We start from the raw sequence: 15,039 nt of genomic DNA on the forward strand, positions 1-15,039 counted from the left end.
TTCTGCATGTCTATCAGTTTGGATGTGGATACCATGTTCAGTGTACAAAGGTTGGTAGGATGGGTGAAAATATTTACAGGGCATGCGGCCCTTTTCGCTGCCTCATCAGCGCGGCTGTTACCAAGTGACACCGGGTCCTTCTCTGATGTGTGAGCTTTGCACTTGATAACAGCCACTCTGTCTGGAAGCTGAATAGCTCCCAGAAGTCTCCTAATGTATGTCGCATGCGCCACTGGTGTGCCAGCCGCCGTCATGAAATTTCGGAGGCGCCATAGGGCTCCAAAATCATGCACTACTCCGAAAGCATATCTGGAGTCGGTATATATGTTGACTGATTTTCCTTGGGCCAGTTCACATGCTCTGGTTAATGCCACCAGTTCCGCTACTTGTGCTGAGTGAGGTGGTCCCAAGGGTTCAGCTTCCACAATACCTTCTCCATCTACTACTGCGTAGCCTGTGCACAGCTCTCCCGTGTCCGTCTGTCTATGACAGCTACCATCTGTGAATAAGGTTATGTCTACCTCACTTAATGGGCTGTCGCTTATGTCAGGACATGCTGTGAAGGTCTGATTCAGATAGGTCATTCAATCATGTTTGTCCTCACCCTCACTAAACTCTGCTTTACCATATTCAGCAACATTCCCATCACCCTCCACCCTTTGTGCCTTGGAGGGCACATGAGGAAGGAATGTGGCTGGGTTTAGGCCCTTATTCAGATCTGATAACAGTACAAATTTGTTCTCAAAATGGGCAAAACCATGTGCACTGCAGGTGGGGCAGATGTAACATGTGCAGAGAAAGTTCAATTTGGGCGGGTGTGTTTAAACTGAAATCTAAGTTGCAGTGTAAAAATAATGCAGTCAGTATTTACCCTGCACAGAAACAAAATAACTCCCCCAAATCGAATTCTTTCTATACATGTTACATCTGCCATACCTGCAGTGCACATGGTTTTGCCCATTTTGAGAACAAATTTGTACTGCGATCAGATCTGAATAAGGGCCTTAGTGTGTTGCATCTTTTGATGGTAATATTTACTGGGGCCATCAGCGCCAGTTCCCACTTAGTGAACCGTGCTGAGGACACATGACGTGTTTGGGCAGAATTTAGGAGGGCAGAGACAGCATGGGGAGCATGAACAGTTAAATCGTGTCCCAACACTACGTCCTCACTCTTACTTACTAGTTGTGCTATTGCAGCCACACTTCGTAAGCAAGTTGGGAGTGAGCGTGCTACTGTGTCCAGCTGGCCACTGTAGTACGCTATTGGTCGGTTGGCATCACCATGTTTTTGTACAAGTACTCCTGCCGCACACCCACCTGATTCAGTTCCGTACAGTTCAAAGGGTTTCCCATAATCTGGCATTCCCAGTGCTGGGGCCTTTGTTAGGCTCACCTTTAGTTCCTCGAAAGCCAGCTCAGATTCCTCAGTATGAGAGACCCGTTCTGGCTTAGTTGAGGAAACCATCTCTTGTAGTGGTAATGCCAGAATAGAGAATCCTGGGATCCAATTGCGACAGTATCCACACATGCCTAGGAACGTACGGATCTGATGCTGGGTCTGTGGCAGTACCATGTTCTGAATCGCTTGGATTCTGTCGTCGGTGAGGTGTCTCAGCCCTTGGGTAAGGCAGTGGCCCAGATACTTAACCCTGGTCTGGCATAATTGCAGCTTATCCTTTGATACTTTATGTCCTGTCTCTGAGAGATGCATCAGTAGTTGTCTAGTGTCATCCACTGATGACTCCAGTGACCCAGAACATAACAATAAGTCATCGACATATTGTATCAGTATCGAACCACTCATGGGTTGAAAGGATTGTAAACAATCATGCAAGGCCTGGGAGAAGATGCTGGGGCTGTCTATGAACCCCTGGGGAAGTCGTGTCCAGGTATACTGTACTCCTCTGTAGGTAAAGGCGAACAGATACTGGCTGTCAGGGTGCAAAGGGACGGAGAAGAATGCTGAACACAAATCAATGACTGTGAAATGAGTACAGTGAGGTGGGATTTGCATTAGGATGACAGCTGGGTTTGGCACTACGGAGAATTGGCTCTCAACTACTTTGTTTACCCCTCTTAAATCCTGCACTAGTCTGTAGCCCCTCCCCCCGCTCTTTTTCACAGGAAAGATGGGACTATTGGCCGTGCTGGAAGCTCTAACTAGGATTTCCTGTTGGAGCAATCGTTGGATAACTGGGAATATTCCTAGCTCAACTTCAGGTTTTAAAGGGTATTGCGGTATTTTTGGGGCTATCCTGCCTTCTTTTAAGCGGATTTCTACTGGAGCTACATTTGCCATCAGCCCAGCGTCCTGTCCATCTTTAGTCCAAAGGGAACTCGGTATTTGTGCTGTAATTTCAGCTACCCTAGATGGATTTGATTCTACAACAGTGGAATACAACATTAGCCTCTGAGGACTGTCCAGCATATCTTGCACTTCTTGTGTAAGATTTCTAGGAGTGTCCAGAAATACCCCATCAGGGGTGCAATAGATGACACATCCCATTTTGCATAATAAATCTCTACCCAGAAGGTTAGTCGGGGCCGCTGCAGCCAACAGAAAAGAGTGTTTGGTATGCAGAGGCCCGATTGTAACCTCTGCTGGTTTCGTCAGTGGGTAATGTTGTATTTTTCCTGTTACCCCAATTGCTGCTACTGATTTGTCAGTGAAACCCAAGTGAAGAGGAGTGTTGAGAACAGATCTGGCCGCCCCTGTATCAACCAAAAAGGTTTGCCTTACTCCAGCTATATCAACCTTCACCTGAGGTTCCTCTCTAAGGTGTTGAGTTAATCTAACTGGCTGTAGGATACAGGTATGACCTGTTTCCTATTGCCTGACCTGGGTTGCCCTTAGCACAGTGTCAGCCATCAGATGGGGAGGAGGCATGTTGCGTGACCTGTCTGTCTCCTCCCATTGTCTAGGGGCTGGGTATCTTCGTGTCTCACCTTTGTGAGATTCCCATTCTCGCTTATGTGTCTGATAACTCCTGGGGTTTCCTGACCCACAATGAGCTGCGTAGTGACCTTCCCTATTGCAGTTGTAACAGATAATTGGCTTTCTACCTGTGTCCCTGGTGTTTCGTTGGTATGCAGCTTTGTTTGGGGCATTAGTAAGGGCTTGGATGCTAACCATCATCAGTTTGTCAGTTTGCAGTTCCCTGTGCTTTGATATGTTTTTGTCATGGGCTACGGCAGATTCCCGTAGGGCATCTACTGTCATTCCTCGCCAATTTGGGAACGATGTTTGGACCCTGTTCTTCAATTTCTCTCTCAGCCCCTCCACTAACACAGAGACAACCATCTCCCTCAGGTGTGGGTTATCCTTAAGATCGGCGACACCAGTGTGTTTTGATACCGTCATCAAACCCTGGTTGAAATATTCGCTAGCTGATTCACTATCTTTTTGTTTGATAGTGAATATCTTGCTATATTCCACTGCTGCAGGAAAATACACTCCCAACTGCAAGTTGATTAGGCGTATATTTTCCTGGTTGATCTCATCATTTATCTCCTTGTCCACCTTCAATCCACTATCCTGAATGAATTTCGGGATATCGATGTGAGTGGGGAGACAGGCCCTCAACATGATTCTCCAATCCTTGTTGGTGGGCTCATCAGAGTTTCCCAGATCCCTTACAAATTTCTGACATAATGTCAGATCTTTCCTAGGATCAGGGAAATCTGAAATGATGGACCGCAGCTCTAACCGTGTCCATGGGTTTAGCATGGTCATCTTTCTGGTAGGTATCACACCCTCTCTGTCTGCCTTACCATAGGGAACCTCCAGTGTGCGCATAGGATATGTTTGTACCACATCCGCATTACTGGGACCTGCTTGGGAGTCGTCCGTGTCTGTGCTGTGTAGTGCATCCTTACCTGAGTCCAATACTACGCTGTTGGCATCAGCCGTCTCCTCCTCCTGTGCTGGGACCTCAACAGCGGGTTGAGCTTTTCCCTCAATCATATTAATTGCATGGGAGACGGACAGTGCCAACAGCTGCTCGTTTTCCTCTCGGGTTTCCTTATAAGGGGATAAGACAGGGTACAAGTTAGCAACGGATACATTATTACTTATGTCTTTCTTATGAGTCATTAACCCCTTCGGCACATATGGGGGTGGGGGAGCTGTTGCGGCTACGGTTGCATTTTTATTGTGGCTGATTGTATCTGTCACTGCCAGACATCTGATTCCCCATTGTTCCTGCCCTTCCTTCTGCCACAATTTAAGAATTTCTATGTGCTTAACTCTCTTCTTACGATTGGAGAGCAGACATATTTCATCTTTTACTGCCGATAAGATGTCTGGATCAAAGCTACCAACGCTGGGAAATTCTAACTTGCTGCCTTGTGTCATTCTTCTCCATTTATTTTGGTAAACAACTGCGCGTTCACCGTGCTTACAGCACATTATGAAAGCCGCCGACCCTTTGGGTCGACTAGATTCCTCCCTAACTGACTCGGTATCCCTGTGTGACCCGTTATTACCCATAATTACAGGAATAAACGTTCACAGCTAGCAGAAACCGGAGGGCCGTTTATCAGTGTGTCACTCCCAAATCACTCCTTCTCCACAAAATGGCACTATTCCGCAATCAAGCGTGAAGCCCACTATGCGAGGTAATGTACTCAATCACCAAGTCTTTCAACTAGTAGCGAACTGCTAGCCAACTTGCAAGGTGCGGCAGTTTTTCCAGGGCACAGCAAAACTTGTTTTTCCTGTACCCCCAAAAACTGGTATTTCTAAAGTAGCTAATCGGATCACTGGGTTCCAATGTATCTCTTGTACCCTCCCAGTGGATCAAAGTTCCACGGAAGGGGCAGTTCCTATGTGTACGTCGGCACGTACACCCTGTCCTAACTGGACTGTCCTACACTGGACTACACTGCGCTTGAGTCGTGCCGTCACACACCCGTTCGCCTCAGTTATTTTTCACACTGGGCGCTAGTTACACCTTGGTCTTATGCTTATTTTTGAAATATTTCTGTACAGAAAATCTTCCCAGGCCGGTAGCTTTTCACTAGATACTTATGCAGGTATAAATCCCTTATAATACGCTATAGGAATCTATTAAAATAATGCTTGAGTTGCTTGCTTAAAAAAAAATGAACAAAAAGAAAAACTTATTTTCTTTTATTAATCACCGCCCCATTCGCAGTATATTACTATACTGTTTAAATAAGGCTAGTGGTTTAATACTGTTCACCTTTGAGTTCCTATGTGTGCTGCATGTGCAGTACCAATGAACAGCCACGTGTGTACGTGCGCTGTTCACAGGCCGCCGATGAATCGGCCACCCACGTGTTCTATAGTGTATTTGCAAGGTTGCGCTCGGGTTTCGCTATACGCAGTAATTGCGCCTAAATGTGGAATAAATCCCTTAACTCCGTCCGAAAGTTACGTATCAAGATGCGAAATAAATCCCGCACTTAATCCGTAAATCACGTACAAAGATGCGAAACTTTCCCGATGTGGGCACGTGCGCGCGCACCTTGCGTAATACACAATAGACGCTTTACGTTACTGCAAAAGGCCCAGGACTTGTCGCCACGTGGCGGAGTCCCTGGTTTTGCAGTAAATAACAATAAAAGTTATAGTTTTGCACAGAGGGGATCCTCTATGTACTATAATAAACACAGACTCCACGTGTGCGAACCTTATCGCACGTGGTACATATACTGTAATGAACAAGCAACTCAAGACACTATACCCCGTTAAACTACTTGTGGCAGGCAGAAGTACAGTTTACTAAATACTTAATATATGCTTTAAACACGTGGTTTTCACTTATTGTACTCCGGGTTCAACGCTAGCACTTCCCAAACCCCGCACCGCCGTGGACCTGGCCTATCCAGCAATGGATAATAATACTTCCACCCTTTTGCTGGTATAGGTCAAGCCGCGCGCCTGGTACTGAGCTCCAGAATGTGTAACGGACGGACGAGCCCTCAATTGTTAATGGCGATTAAATATGACCAAAGAAACAATAAGTGAAAAGCGCGAGTTACGTATTAAGTCCGTAACCAGCGTACCCTTTATGCCTAGCTACGTGCGAACAAAACGTAGCGCAGCGTAGCGTACCTTTATCATGTATTATACACCAAAGAACCAATACCTTAATAAGAGATCCTCTCGCAGTACTTTGACTCTGATCTGCGAATATACCTTTTAAGGACAGAGTCCGTAATAAACCTTTATCGCTAAATGCGAATAACAGACACAACCACGGTATAGAAGTAAGGAGATAGGAACTCCACAAAAAGATGTATTTAAGTCCCTAATGGACAAAAGGGGGTTACAGAAATAGAAAATACAGGTATAACAAGTTATACAATAGTCTAACAAAGTATATACTATACAAGCTCTGCTAAGGGAAGAAAAAAACAGATACAAGACACAATCAGCCAACAATACACTAAGGATAAATACCGTTAAATGCAACCGTTTACCGTCTCATCAAATATGCGAAGCGCAGTCCGGTCAGAGCTCGCTATCGTTCAGGGATGAACTATAGCCCGGTAGAAAGTCAGGGAAAGGTAAATGTGCCGAAGAGACTTTGGCTGCTCTGGGTCGCCTATCTTATAGGGTCAGAAAGGGGAGGTCAAAGGCCGTTCTCATTGGTCAGAGGTCGTATGTCAGGTCAGCTGTGATTGGGGGGTAAGATGATACACCTGGTTTGGCTAGGTCCAGGGGAGTGAACTTTAGGAGTCCTTTGTTTGATGGTTTCGGCGTCAGCAGTGATAAGAACCGGTTTCATCTAGATTCCTTTGTTACATACTTTCAACAGAAACTGTCCCTGGAATATGGATTATGTCCATAACTATCGGGCCGTGTATATTGCGAAATATTCGCAATGACCGGAATACTTCGCACAATGAACGGAACGGAACGGTACTAAACATGATACAGACAGATGTATGCAGGGCTAACTAAGCTATGTGTGGCGTTCTAAACCTTTAACTACATTTTACTTAGTGTCAGTATGTATTTATGAATTTATGTGTGATAGTATGGCTACTCTTCTGGTCCACTTTGTCACACATACTCGGGTATGGAAACTTTATTTGCGCAACTCTGCGAACCAAAATGGAGGCCATACTATCCTAAAATGGCGTGTGTGCAACTAGACTTCCACACATTATTTGAATTTTGGCTCAATCCATGTGGCATTATGTGAATTTTGGCTCAATCCATGAGGCATTATGTCAATTTTGGCTCATTCCATTTGGTATCATGTGTAAGGGGCAAGTATAATGGGGTCTAGTATTTTGTTGTTGAGTGGCCACACACCCTTTTCCGGAGCGCGCCTTTGGCGCGCGCACAACTACATCCTTCACTTGTCGCGATAGTGGGCCTGCGTACTTTAAATGCCAGGGCCTATTTTTAATTCCATTCCCACCCTCTCCTGCCGCTCTCTTAGCATGTACACTGGCACCACTAACACCGCCCCTCCCCCACCCAAACCCTTTTTTTATCATGGTGCCCCCCCTGTCATTTTATCCTGGATCCGCCCCTGTGCGTTGGAGACCCTTGGCAGTTATTGCATTGGAGACACTTGGCAATTATGCATTATAGACACTTGGCAGAAACTGTATGCATTGGAGACTCTTGGCAGATATGCATTGGAGACACTTGGCAGATATGCATTGGAGACACTTGGCAGATATGCATTGGAGACACTTGGCAGTTATGCATTGAAGAAACTTGGCAGATATGCATTGAAAACACTGGGAATATATGCATTGTAGACATTTGGCAGTTACTGTATGCATTGGAGACACCTTGCAGATATGCATTGGAGACAGTTGTCAGATATGCATTGGAGAAACTTGTCAGATATGAATTGGGGACATTTGGCAGATATGCATGGTGACACTTGGCAGACATGCATTGGAGTCACCTCCCATATTAAACACAGTGACATTGTCCAGTTAGCGTGCTAGATCAATGTAAACATCACAGCACTTTTACCCATATTGAGTTGCCTTTTCGGGCATAAGCCACATTGTGGAGGCTGGAACAATAGTTGGCAAACCTTGCATCTTCCCCGTTTGTCTCCTGAGCAGAAGGAAGATTCCTGCAGCAACAAGTCATGGTGTGATGCTGCGTGGCATTAGGTGAAAGGATCACACCAATATTGTTTTGAAAATTCTCGTCTTTCTGTTGTTTCACTCCTCCATATATAGGAGATCATTCTGATTGACCCGCAAAGCTGCAAAATTCACAGCTTTGCGGGTCATCTAAACACCGCCCGCACAAACGCAGATTTTACCAGCACGCATGCGAATGGATGTTTTGCATAAACATCCATGCATAGCTTGCATGTGGGACAGAAATCATTCGATTGGTCACCTACCATCAAATGATTTCTCAAGCGCTCGCAGGTTTTAAGTCAGTCTCTGCTGACTTATATCTGTGGCGCCTTTGTATGGGAAGAAGGCGGGCAGCTGACATCCAGTGACGTTAGCAGCCTGCCCCCGGTACCCGCGTCGCCAGCGAATTACCATAGGAATGCCCAACATTTTCATGGGCGTGACTGCAGTCTACGGCCACATGCTCCCCGCCCGGATGGTCTGTGCAAACGGGCCAGCGACTACGCATGTCACTGCATCTGCACACATAGATGGGCTGCACATGCGCATATGCATCAACATCGCTCTATAATCAGTGGTGGCTCCTGCTATAGGGCTGCAGGACTGCAGCCCCTCCAGTTAAAATCGCAACACCAGAGACACAGACTGACAGCACCAGAGCTCTGGTGCTTCCCCCCCCCCCCCCCCCCCGCGGGCACCCCCCTACTTCCGGAGCTCTGGTGCTGACTGTGTCTCTGACACGCTGGTAACCTCCTGTCACCAGGCTCAATGAAGCAGCAGGGCAGACACAGCACCAGCCCAACCCTGTAGGGAGGAGTTCAGCATGCACTATTGGAAGCTGCTACTGCTCAACATACAGAGCTATAAACTCCTCCCCCTTTTGGGCTGCCAGTACATGGCGCGATGATGACAGCAATAGCTTCCAACAGCTTCCATTCTGTGCAAATCACCAGAGCTACAGTTCTTCTATGGGCTGCTGTCTGTGCAGCCCAGGACCAATTCTCTGCAGTGAGCATGCCCAGACTTCAGTGAGTCACTCAGTATGATGCAGCTGAAGAAAGGTGCATGGAAGTTTATTTTATTTTAATAATATTTGTGTGTAGATCTTTATTAAGAGTATCATTTTGTGTACTTTAATTATTATTAAAGTTATTAAAAGTGTGTATTTTGCTCTGTACCTGAGTTTGTGTGCATATGAGATGAGTACATCATTTAATTACAGTAAATGCATATAAACACTTGTACAGTGCAAATTAAACTAATAACCTGCAAATAATTAATGACTGTTAGCAACGAGCAGTAGCCAGGAAATTGCAGCCCCCTTAAGTCTAAAGGAAGGAGCCGCCACTGCTAACCATACAAGCATATACACTGCAACCTACAGTATAACCCTAACCTTACACACACACCCCGCAGCCTGTAACCCTAACCATACACACATATACCCCGCAGCCTATAACCCTAACCTTACACACACACCCCACAGCCTATAACCCTAACCATACACGCATATACCCCGCAGCCTATAACCTTAACCATACACACATATACCCCACAGCCTATAACCAGGGCTATTTTTCAGCAGGAACCAGCAGGAACTCAGTTCCTGAACCTCTAATTAAATATGACATCATCAGGAACTGAAAATGTACTTTTTTTTTATAAGAGAAGCTTTATTTTAAAGTCACCTGTGAGTGCCTTTGTTTCTTAATACAATATATACACCTATCTCTCCCTCCCTCATATATATATATTTTTTAAATTTAATTGATCCACCCGCAGACCTGGAGTTCCTGAACCTATTTTTCCAGAAAAATAGTACTGCCTATAACCCTAACCTTACACGCATATACCCCACAGCCTTTAACCCTAACCTTACACACGCACCCCGCAGCCTATAACCCTAACCTTACACACACACACCTCGCAGCCTATAACCCTAAACATACACGTATACACCCCGCAGCCTATAACCCTAACCTTACAAGCATATACCCTGCAGCCTATAACCCTAACCTTACACACACATATACCCCACAGCCTATAAACCTAACCTTACACACACACCCTGCAGCCTATGCAGTGGCGTAGCTCAGCCCGCCGCCGCCCCGCCCGGCCCCGCCAAGCACCCCTCCCGCCGCCCATGCAAAGTAAACCCCCCAATCCCCCGCAGCCAGTTACCTATCGCGCTGGTCCCGGCGGCTCCGTTCTTCTGCTGTGGACCACCACAAAATGGCCGCCCCGTACAGCAGACAGTTTCAGAGAACTGTGTGCTATATGGGGGCGGCCATTTTATGGTGGTCCTCAGCAGAAGAACGGAGCCGCCGGGACCAGCGAGATATGTAAGTCTGCGGGGGATTGGGGGGGTGTGACTATAGCACCGCAGCCCCCGGCGCCCCCACATGCACAGCGCCCCCCCGCGGTGGCGGGGGCTGCGGTGCTATAGTTACGCCGCTGAGCCTATGATCCCTAACCATACACGCATATACCCTGCAGCCTATAACTTTAACCATACACACACACACAACCCACAGCCTGTAACCCTAACCATACACGCATATACCCCGCAGCCTATAACCCTAACCATACAGGCATACACCCCGCAGCCTATAACCCTAACCTTAGTCACACCCCGCAGCCTATAACCCTAACCTTACATGCATATACCCAGCAGCTTTATATAATGTGTAAGGGGCATTACAGTGTTGTGTGCATTCTATAAGTGGCATTATGGTGCATAGTATAAGGTACATTATCGTGTGTGTGGTGTAAAGTGTGAGTGGCATTAAAATGTGTTGCAAAATGTATAAGAGACAGTACGGGGGTGAGGGGGGCGCCAGAAAATATTTTGGCTGGGGGGAGCAAAATTTATAGTTACCCCACTGTGCTGACTCCATCCATCCACTTAGTGTGACCAGTCCACTCTCCCACCGACGTTCCTGATTTTCCTGATATGACTGGACCCCCAGGGCCGGCGCTACCCACTCAGCACAGCCTGTAAAGCAGGTAGGGGCCGGCCCTGAGAGGCGCTCCCACCCACCAACTTCCACTGACATCGCTGCTGCTAGTCTGGCCCGTATAACCAACAATATAACACACTGGCACTTGACCCTGCACACGGGCACACAGTGGAGGCTACCGGTCTGTGTAGCTGCCCAGCGTGTGACACACACACTGTCAAACTACCGCTGCCTCTAAACACTGTTGCTAAGAGCCCACACAGCGCCAATGCTAGAGAAGAAGCAGCAGGAAGTTAATGGATGTGGCTGATGAGAGCCCCTGCACAGCCTGAAAAGCAAGTAGGTGCCGGCCCTGAGAGGTGCTTCCATCCGCCAACTTCCACTGACCTCGCTGCTGGCAGCATGCTCAGTGCAGTGCACAGACAGCTCAGCGGTGCCCTCATAGTATACCGTGGGGAGTCATTGCTGCTGTCAGTGGTCAGCCAGAAGGCAGGGGCAGGCACAAGGGAGACTAGAGGAGCTGAGTGCAGGGAAGAAGGTAACTAGCTGCTAGGGGAGAGGGCAGGATGGACATTGTAAAGGAGTATTTTGTGTATGGAAAACTATGTGGGCATTATGTAAACACCACTTCTCAGGGCATTATGCATGTGCAACACTGGGCATTATGCATGTGCAACACTACTCTGGGCATTATGCATGTGTGACACTACTCTTGGTATTATGCATGTGCGACTACTCTGGGCATTATGTATATGCAGCACTACTCTGGGCATTATGCATGTGTGACACTACGCTTGGTATTATGCATGTGTGACTACTCTGGGCATTATATATATGCAGCACTACTCTGGGCATTATGCATATGGGGCACTACTCTGGGCATTATGTATATGCAGCACTACTATGGGCATTATGCATATGGAGCATTACTCTGGGCATTATGTATATGCAGCACTACTCTGGGTATTATGTGTATGGGGCACTAATCTGGGCATGAAAGTGGCATTACTTTAGGCATTATGTGTATGGGCCACTAATCTGGGCATGAAAGTGGCATTACTTTAGACATTATGTGTATGGGGCACTAATCTGGGCATTACGTGTAAGCGTCACTATGCTGGGCATTATGTTTAGGGGACACCACTCTGGGCAATATATGAAAGTGCAACTACTCTGGGTATTATGTGAAAGGGCCACTTTTCTAGGCATTATGTGTAGGTGGCACTACTGTGTGCATTAGGTGTAATGCGTGCTACTCTGGGCATTATGTGTAAGGGGCGCAACACTGGGCATTTTGTATAGGTGGCACTACTGTTTGTATTATGTTTATGCGGCACTACTCTGGTCATTGTATCTAAAAGGCACTACTGTGTGCATAATGTATAAGGGGTGCAACACTATGTCTAACATGCACTACTCTTGGCATTGTGTGTAAGCCGCATTATTGTGGGTATTATGTATAAGCAGCATTACTGTTTACATTATATATTGGAGGCACTACTGTGTTGCATAATGTGTAAGGGGTACTATTGTCTAAATTAAAATGTATAATGGATGCTACTGTGTGTCATAACATGAATAAGGGACACCAGTGTGTAGTGTAATATGAACCAGTGACACTACATACAGTATAATGTGAATCAGAGAAATGTAAAGAAATGTAAAAACAGCCTCCTTGTGAGAACACACCAATTTTTGCGGCACCTGCCTCTAACATGCACTGTCTCTTTTATAAGGTATGGGAGGGCGTAAATTTATAGTTTGCAGGGGGCGCCCAACACCCTAGCACCGGCCCTGTGGAAACCCATGTTTGTTGGGATACCTGCATTATCCCTAATTGTTCCACTACGAAAAGAAAAAAACGCCTAAAAGGGAGGCTTGAGCTCTTGATATTATAGGGCAACTCAGGACTATTGCTGTCACCATATCTCTGGACATACAAACCTTACCAGAAGATTATAACGGATGGTAATATACAATATACAATATAATTTAACAAGCCCTTTACTATGGAGATTTCAACATCACGCCCAATATTCCTGTGATATTTTATGCTTTATTGTTCATTTTTCATGTTTTATGTTTAATACTCATATTCATACTTAATTATTGAATTATTGTTTCTTAATTGAGAACCCTGTTGTCTAAATCATTGGAACAGCCAGCGCTGGCACACTCTCTGCTTTTTATCTTTATATTCTGAGTGTGACTGATGGTGTATCTACATACAAAATGCTACTTTGCTGTGTATCTTAATAAAACACTGTAAAGTGCAAATTTGTATGCAGATGCAGCTGCAATTGCCCAATGTTTTGTGGATAAGATGGATTGTAACAGAAAAAGTTACATAAAATAACACTCAGCGCTACCGAGTCATGACTAGACAGCTGTATGTGGACGCATCTGTAGTTATATTATGTAGCACCATTCATTCCTCTACCTATCTCTCTATCTCTCTCTATCTATCTGTATATATATATATATATATATATATATATATATATATATATATATATATGTGTGTGTGTGTGTGTATATATACTGTATACATGTGTATATATACTGTACCTATCTATACACACAAATATATATATATTATGTAGCACCATTCATGCTCTCTTCCTCCTACATCACATGGTAGCATTAGTGACATCATAATGTGGTGATGTCATAATAGACACCAAACAGAGAATGCCTCATTTCTGTACACTGAGGCGATAGAGGATGGAGCGCATTACTTTCCTCCTCCTATTTGTGGCCTATTTAGTTACAGAGACCGCACATGGAGGTGAAACATCAGGTACATTTATTTATTTGTTTCTTCTTATCTGACTACATGTTATATTTATTTTACACATGCACATATATATATAAATATAGATAGAGAGCTGAGTTTGAAACATGACAGTTAGGAGTTGATTGGCTGGTGTATTATCTCCTAACACTTTATCTCAACTTTATCTCCAGTTTATCTATTCGCCAGGCTTAATACATCTGCCCCTATGTTCCTGTAGACAGATAGATAGATAGATAGATGTAGATACGACACAAGTTAGATAGATAGATAGATAAAAATATAACAAGATAGACAGATACAACATGTTGAATCTATCTTTATCTATCTATGTGTATATATATATAGTAGAGATGAGCGGGTCCGGATCTCCGAGATCCGACAGATCCGAATATGGTGATCCGAGTCAGGATCCGAGCCGGCCTGGGAGTTCCCGCCTAAATTCCGGACAGAAAACAAGGCAAAACGTCATCATCGCACTGTCGGATTCTCGCGGGATCTGGATTCTATATAAGACCCATGCGCGCCCGCCATCTTCACTCCATTATAGGAGAGGGAAGAGGGTGGTTGGGATCTGTGCTCCGTCCTCTATGCTCTTTGCTCTGTGCCGTGTGCTGTGATTTAGTGTGATTTTTTATTTTGTTGTAAACTAGGTGCTGCAGTGCTCACACGCAGGGGCTGCAGTGCTGCTGACTGTACACTCAGTGTACAGGGGCTGCAGTGTCCATAATTCAAGGGGCTGTGTCCAGTGTGTCAGGGGCTGTGTCCAGTGTACAAGGGCTGTGTACAGGGGCTGTGTCCAGTGTACAGGGGCTGTGTCCACTGTCCAGGGGCTGTGTCCAGGGGCTGTGTCCAGTGTCCAGGGGCTGTGTCCATTGTCCACGGGCTGTGTCCATTGTCCAGGGACTGTGTCCAGGCCAGGGTGACGGGCTGTATCCAGTGTCCAGTGTAACTGGCTGTGTCCAGTGTGACGGCATATATCTAGTGTCCAGTGTGACGGACTATATCCAGTGTTCAGTGTGACGGACTATATCCAGTGTCCAGTGTGACAGACTATATCCAGTGTCCAGTGTGACGGACTATATCCAGTGTCCAGTGTGACGGCCTATATCCAGTGTCCAGTGTGATGGCATATATCTAGTGTCCAGTGTGACGGCATCTATCTAGTGTCCAGTGTGACGGCCTATATCCA

This window comes from Crinia signifera, chromosome 4 (assembly GCF_055691185.1).
Source record: "Crinia signifera chromosome 4, ASM5569118v1, whole genome shotgun sequence".
Taxonomy (NCBI): Eukaryota; Metazoa; Chordata; class Amphibia; order Anura; family Myobatrachidae; genus Crinia; species Crinia signifera.